Source organism: Amblyomma mixtum, chromosome 2 (genome assembly GCF_055824585.1).
Source record: "Amblyomma mixtum isolate Tamu chromosome 2, ASM5582458v1, whole genome shotgun sequence".
NCBI lineage: Eukaryota > Metazoa > Arthropoda > Arachnida > Ixodida > Ixodidae > Amblyomma > Amblyomma mixtum.
Window position 1 is genome coordinate 217,630,706 of NC_143013.1, and position 6,600 is coordinate 217,637,305.

At 48.5% G+C, this 6,600-nt stretch overlaps 1 protein-coding gene across 4 annotated transcripts in view; it reads right to left on the minus strand.

Moving 5' to 3' along the window:
- The window catches only part of LOC149362576 (2,4-dienoyl-CoA reductase [(3E)-enoyl-CoA-producing], mitochondrial-like), a 170,070-nt gene extending 168,601 nt beyond the window's left edge, over nucleotides 1–1,469 (minus strand). For all 4 annotated transcript variants that reach the window (XR_016289019.1, XR_016289018.1, XM_089573102.1 and 1 more), the window contains exon 1: nucleotides 1,237–1,469. The gene's annotated coding sequence lies outside the window, so the exon portion shown is untranslated. The remainder of the gene's footprint in view (nucleotides 1–1,236) is intronic.
- Nucleotides 1,470–6,600: the final 5,131 nt, after the last annotated feature.

Here is a 6,600-nt window from a genome sequence, read left to right on the forward strand (position 1 = left end):
GTGCGCAGCTGTCGTGAGCATATGCTAGCTATTATTCTGCGCGAACTGACAGTGACGGTGCGATGCTCCGAGAAGACCGGCCAACCACCTCTATTACAGCCCGGGAAAAAATACATTGTGAAAGATCTGGAGCTGCCTTGAGCAAAGGCTAGCCGCTACACTGAGCCACCGTCAACAACATTCACTCCACGACACGAACTGGCCCGATAAAGCAGGCTTCCCGGTTCCAACAAGGCATTCTAGTTCGCGAGTTTGACTGACAGCCCGCGTCTGCTTCACACGGAGCTTATTATCGGTAATCAAACTGTTTGACTCGTGAGCGATAACACTGCAGGCTTCCCAATCACAAGAGTCGTAAGTAAGATGGTCAGTAAGCACGCTACTGGTACTAAGAAAGAAAAGGGGAAAAAAACTACAAAGAAAAGGGCCATTACGCATCACGCGTGAACTTCACAGCTGATTAAGCCACTTCTACTTTGTTTTCTCACCGCCGGCGAAGCGGCCAGTTCAGCCGCTGTGTGGAACAGCGCTCTGACGCGCGCGTCACGGTCCCCCTGGCATTCCCCAGCGCGTGCGGCTCCGCCCACAAAAACGAGCGCCACAAGTGCGGGCCGTTTGACAGCGCAATGCTTTTATGATTGAGGTTGCGCCGGCTTGTCAGCGCAACGAGACGCCGCCTAAGTGGCCTGCGCTCGCCACTGCACCGGAAAAGAGTCGGGAGGATGCCGTGATAAGCGGAGAAATTACGCCAGAACACAAAGGGGCCGGGGAGTTATCGCTGGCCCGGGGATCTCGGCGCCGAGCTTAGGTTACTCGCGTAAGACAATCGATACAGGGACGGTCCGACGCTGGCTCGACACCCCGACGTCGGCCGGCGGTTGCAGCAGCGCAGCGCTCGAAAGCGGCCTGCGGGCCCGGGTACCGACCGTATCGGGGTGTCTGGGCACCCCGAATATAAAGCCTCCTTGCCGCTAAATTTGGCAACGGCACTTCCGTCGCGGGACGCGAACTCGACGGATAAGCCTAAGTCGAAGTAACGCACAGCACCAGTGGCCCGCTGAATCGATAGCATGCAACCTGGGACCGTGAAATATCGCTGCTTGCATCGCTATGCACGCGGCCTGGCGAGGCGGGATCTCGAGGGGCGACTGTCCGCACGACTGTCACCGGCCGCGGGGCGCCGAGAAAGGGAGCTTCCGCGTAGAGCGAGCCAGGCTTATCGCCACCGCTTTTTACCTGGTGTAGCGGAGAAGCCAGGGCTTCCTAGGTGTTAGTCCAGCTTGACCGTGCGAAAGTCCGTCGCGTCGCGGCGTGACCCTGGAACGACGTCCAGAGCACGACGAGCGTAATGCTTCCCGGGTTTTGCTTCGCAGCTTCGCTGGCGTCAATTTGGCCGAAGAACAAGGCCGACGAGACGCGAAGCCCGCATCCCCGACCGACACATCACGGAGCTCCGCAACCGACGGGATCGGCCGGACGGAAAGCAGAGCGCATGCGCGAGCGAGGGCACATAGTTGCCGGTTCTAGTTCTTTGGTTCGCTGCGGCTCCGCCAGGTTCGGAGAAACGTCGCCAGCGGTTAAAAGGGCCGCTCGTTATGCGGCGTATCTGCGGGTATGAAATGTCCTACACATTCAGTTTGTGGTGCTGCCGCAAAATACAGGCGGTGCTTGCAAACTTCTGCAAATAATTGACTTGTCTAATTATTTTCACAGGCACCAAAAGGTCAGTTTCAGACGTACAATCCCTTCCTTTTGGATTTCTAGTGCGTTCTAGGTGTATTCTCGGCCTTCGCCAAGGAAAGAAAGAAATGTTTCCTATTTTTGTCTGTCGTATAAGTCTGAACATTCAAAAATGCAGCAGTCTGCTGGGAATTCTAATTAAAAAGCAGAGCTCCAGCGTCCGGCAGTGAAGCCAACGCGCAGGCAACTAGTGACTTACAGTGAAGCCTCCTTCCACTCGAATGATCAGCATGGTCAAAGAAAGACGCACGACTTTCAATACACATGTTCCGCAAATTATCAGCTGGTTGATATGTGTCTTTCTTATGCCGCTGACGTTTTTTGTTTAGGGTATGATAAATCCGCAAGTGTACAGGGGAGCATAAAATTAAAATAATACTACAGTAGCGTGAAAAGTGGTTGCAATTATTTTTCCTCTGAACGCACGATTTCCTTAATTTCTCTTCAATGCTGCATGAGCAAAAATGAATTTGGCTCATGAACGCTTCCTTTCAAATTGTTCGTGGCGGTGCAGTCGACAGCAATATTTTACGGGATGCGTGTGTCAAGACAAATTTCCTGTAGCGCTGCCTCAGGATTGATTCGCCTGGTATTAATACCAACGGGTGGAGCATGTAAGCTCAATTATACCTGTAGACATTCCAGGTGAATGGCCTAAGGGAGGGACCGGAAATATATATTATTTAAAACAAAACCCATATCTCTTTAACTTTTGCTGCCGACAGTGCATCATAAACGCTGCCACCTACAAATCAGGCAGGATGGCTCATGATCTAGTGCACAAATAAGTGAAAATGGTTGTAGTACATGGAGAAAACGTCGACTTGTTTTCAAGAACTTGATGTCTTTCGTTAAGGCTTCTTCATTTTCGGTCATTTTGCCGGGGAGCCGTATGGTTTGAAAAGCTAAAAGCCCAAATCGGGGTTCCAAGAAGAGGTAAAGAAAACGGGACCGGATGCAATGTCTAGCGCGGACAGAACGACAACAAAAAGAAAGACTGCTGTGGCACCACAATCCGCCCAATTCTCAACCCTTCTGAAAAACAAAGACCACGGCAAGAAACATTTCTCCGGTAATTGTCTGACGAAACAAATTCAAAACACGCGGCGTTCCCTTCTTTGGAAAGTCAGAGATGCTTCTAGAAGTAATAAAGGCCGCAGGATTTGTCCAAAACGGAGAGATAAATGCCTTGAATTCGGTATCTCGCTGTTTTTTTTTTTCTCATTTTTCAGACTTATCGCCTCCACAAAAATCGATGTCAGTAGTGTAAGGCCATGGCTCAGTTATTGTCTCGTTAATTTTATTTTGCTATTATTACGTTGAACTGAAGAGAGCGAACACTCTTCAAACTTTTAAGGCGGAAGCCTTTTATGTCTCATCGTTGTAAGCAGCAGTTGTCGACAGAAATGTCACGCTTTTCAATTGGTCGTGACGTCACAGTGCGCGAATTTCAAATGGGGCCAATTGCACTTTGGCTAGCAACCTTGCAACCAATTGGAGGGATCGCATAGTGATGCTTCAAGTAAGTGGGACTGAGCTTAGTTAATTGCTTAATTACCAATTAGCCTAATTAGCTTTTCTAGTCAGGCCATATAAATAAATAAAACCGAGTACGAAATTGGTCGAGCTCGGGAATCCAACCCCGGTCTTCGGAGTGTGAGACGGGCATGCTATCCACTACGCCATGCCTGCTCGATGATTTGGAATGAACAAAGGCGCGTCTAGTGAATACGGTGTCTTCGCTCACTCCCATCCTCCTCCCTTCCCTGCTGGCGAGGTTTAGGTGTCCACCGAGATATGAGAAACAGATACATATGAGATATGAGAGACAGATACTAGCCCGACAACACGCTCTTCTGAGATACATTTCCTTTCCTCAAAAACCAATTTACCGACGAGCGAGGCGTAGAACCGAATGGGCGATGGCGTTCTATCGACTCCCTGGCAGCGTTGCAAGGCGCTGTCGCGTTCCACTCTTAGAAGCGAAGCTTACATCTTAACCACACATCAGTGACCACACTTTAGGTCAAAAAAGTGCCCCCCTGAATTTTAAGGCGAAAGCCTTTAATGCCTCATACTGTCGTTAGCAGACGCGTCGGCAGGAGTGTCGACAGACGCGTCGGCAGCCGTGTCGACAGACGCGTCGGCAGGAGTGTCGGCAGATTCGTCCGCCTTTCGGCGTTACTGCTTAAAAGGCTCAAGGTTCCAGCATGAATAAAGGCGCATCTAGTGAATGCATGGGCTTCATAAATAAAATAGAAGGAGTAAAATCAAGAAAAGAAAAATAAAAAATAAAAATAAGGAAATAAACAACAATAAAAACAAAATAAATATCAGGTGTGAAAATAAAAATAAAAACAATGAAATTAAGAAAAGGTGCAATAAACAAATAAAAACAAAATATGAAAAATAAAAAAGTAAATCAAACAAACAGTAGCCAGGAAACGCTTTCGCCTTGCAGCACTTTAGAGAGCCAAAGTGCCCCCTGAATTTTTCTTCTCCGCTGGGACCACGCGCACAGGCCACCCCCTCCCCGTTCCCCTCTTCCCCAGAGTGTCGACTTACTGGTAAAGTGAGCTAGAAGGGTTTATTACTGGCGCTGCTAAGGCGGAGAGGCCCTTCAATGCTCAATGAAGGGAGGTGCGCCACCAGAACCAAGAAAGGAGCGGGAGAGCAGCTCAAGCAACTATTTCCGGCTACCTGGCGACGCTTCGGCGAAGGTTCTGTCGCGTGACACGAAGGCATTGCCACAAAAGGTGGTCGTTGCCATTCGTCTTTGTCGCAACGCCCCCCCCCCCCTGTTCTTTCTTTTGTGGAATTCTCGCAGCGTCTCCCTTGTCCGACGCATCCCGACCCCATCATCTCACATGTATGGCCCCCGCAGGCCTCACGTCTGGAAATACGATGACAACCGCGGACTACCATGGTAGGACCCGCTGGAAAGAAATGTACGCGTCAATGCCCAGTGCGTGAGGGTGCCGGGGAGCACTAGAAAGGGAGAAACCCACATGTGGAAAGGGGTTTCCAATATTTCGTTTGCTTGCTTGCTTGCTTGTTTGCGTGCTTGCTTGTTTGTTTGTTTGTTTGCTTGCTCGCTTGTTTGTTTGTTTGTTTGTTTGTTTGTTTGTTTGTTTGTTTGTTTGTTTGTGCGTTCGTTGTTCGGTTGTTCGATCATCCGTTCGTTCGTTTTATAACGAGGACTGTGGGTTCGAGGTCTTGCCCAACACTAAGGGGCTGTATACGAATTTCATTGCTCTTGGAAGCCTGGAGGGGGGGGGGGGGCATCGAGGATGACGTTATTATTAAAGTAACCTCTAAAATGGGATGCAAAAGCATCAAACAGCAGTCTAGTTAGAGGCTCCGTGCATAGCCCGTACTTTAAGAATACCCGGACTTTAACCGAGACCTTCGGTCAGTAAGTAGAGTGTTCGAGAGTTGTTTCTCTGTGGGAGATTGTTTTGTGCTTATGTTAAAGTTTGTAATCGTCTGCGTGACACTGCTTATGTAACTTGGAAGTTATCACTCTTTTAAATTATCAAAGTATATTTCTTCATCATCTTCATCATCGATCGTCTCCTCCTTCAACCCCGCCGAATCACTACGTTTGGAAAGGCGTGAGTCTCTCCGAAAAAAAAAAAGGAACCAACCATCTTAAATTTACTAATAGGAAGGTGTTTGAGAAACATAACCCAAGAGCCCCATCACAGCCCCACCACAGTGCCTCCAACCATCGCTTTAAGTTTTACGCCTCATAAAACCGCACCTGCCATAACAGGTCTGAAAAGGAAAACTCACCCCTGCGCTGCTGTCAAAAAGAACGCATACAAAACGCAGCTGTATATTGAAGACAAAGCAAGACCCATACATGTGTTTCGAGCACATCGGTATATATTGATGGTCCTTCCTTTCTGGAAGTCCGGGAAGTAGCGCTTTTATTCGTTTATTATGTTTTTTGCCCCTTTTTCTCAGCAAGGACTGTCGTTTATAGCGCTCATGTCAAGGTTATTTTACTGTTGATGCCGGGTTTCTTACTGAGCCAATTCTTCCAGTGCTCTCGTTTTAATTGTTCTAGAACATTTTCACAGCCGTGTTATTTTCCAGAATTTCCGCAGTTCATGCTAATAAGACGCTAGTATAAGTAACTGGGAAGAATACCTCCGTTTTTTTTTGTTTTTTTTAGTACTGTGAATAAATCAACAGAGCCCCCCAAAAATCCAGATATTGCGCCACCGAGTGCCTAATGACTAAATTATCATATATTCCCAAATTGGTATTGACATGTGTGAAGTTCGCTGAATTTTCTGATGCGCCATTCAGTCTCCAGCATAGGTGTGCGGCGCGAGGACTTTGAGATGTGCACCTGTCCCCGGTCGAAGGGTTATTAAATTCGTGGAGCCGCGGACGCACGACGGAGGCTCGGTGGCTGCTCTATTGTTGCCGGCTGCACCACCGCCAGAGCGTTCGTTCCGTCTCCGTCTTGCCTTCCTACCACAGATATCTTTCCAGCGCGCAGCTTTGTGCACTGTTCAGTGTTTGAATGAATGCAGTCGTCTATTTTGTGACCAGTGGACGTTTTTTTTTTTTTTTTTTTGCCTTCTCGTTTCCCTACGTGTGAGTCATTCGCTCTGCTCATATGCATAGCTTATTGTGAGGACGCAGGTGTACGGTGGCCGATCGGTACGCGGTGCGGCGCCAATGGGTCGTTTGAGCTTTGGGTGCTCAGAAGAGGCAACTGGTCAAGCTGGAGTTGCCACTAAGCGCTTGACCCCTCAACGACAGCTCTCTTTCTTTCTTTTTTTTTATACGTGTGTCTCCGTATGCACGTATGCGGAAAAGAAACATAGAGGAATGCAGTGGATC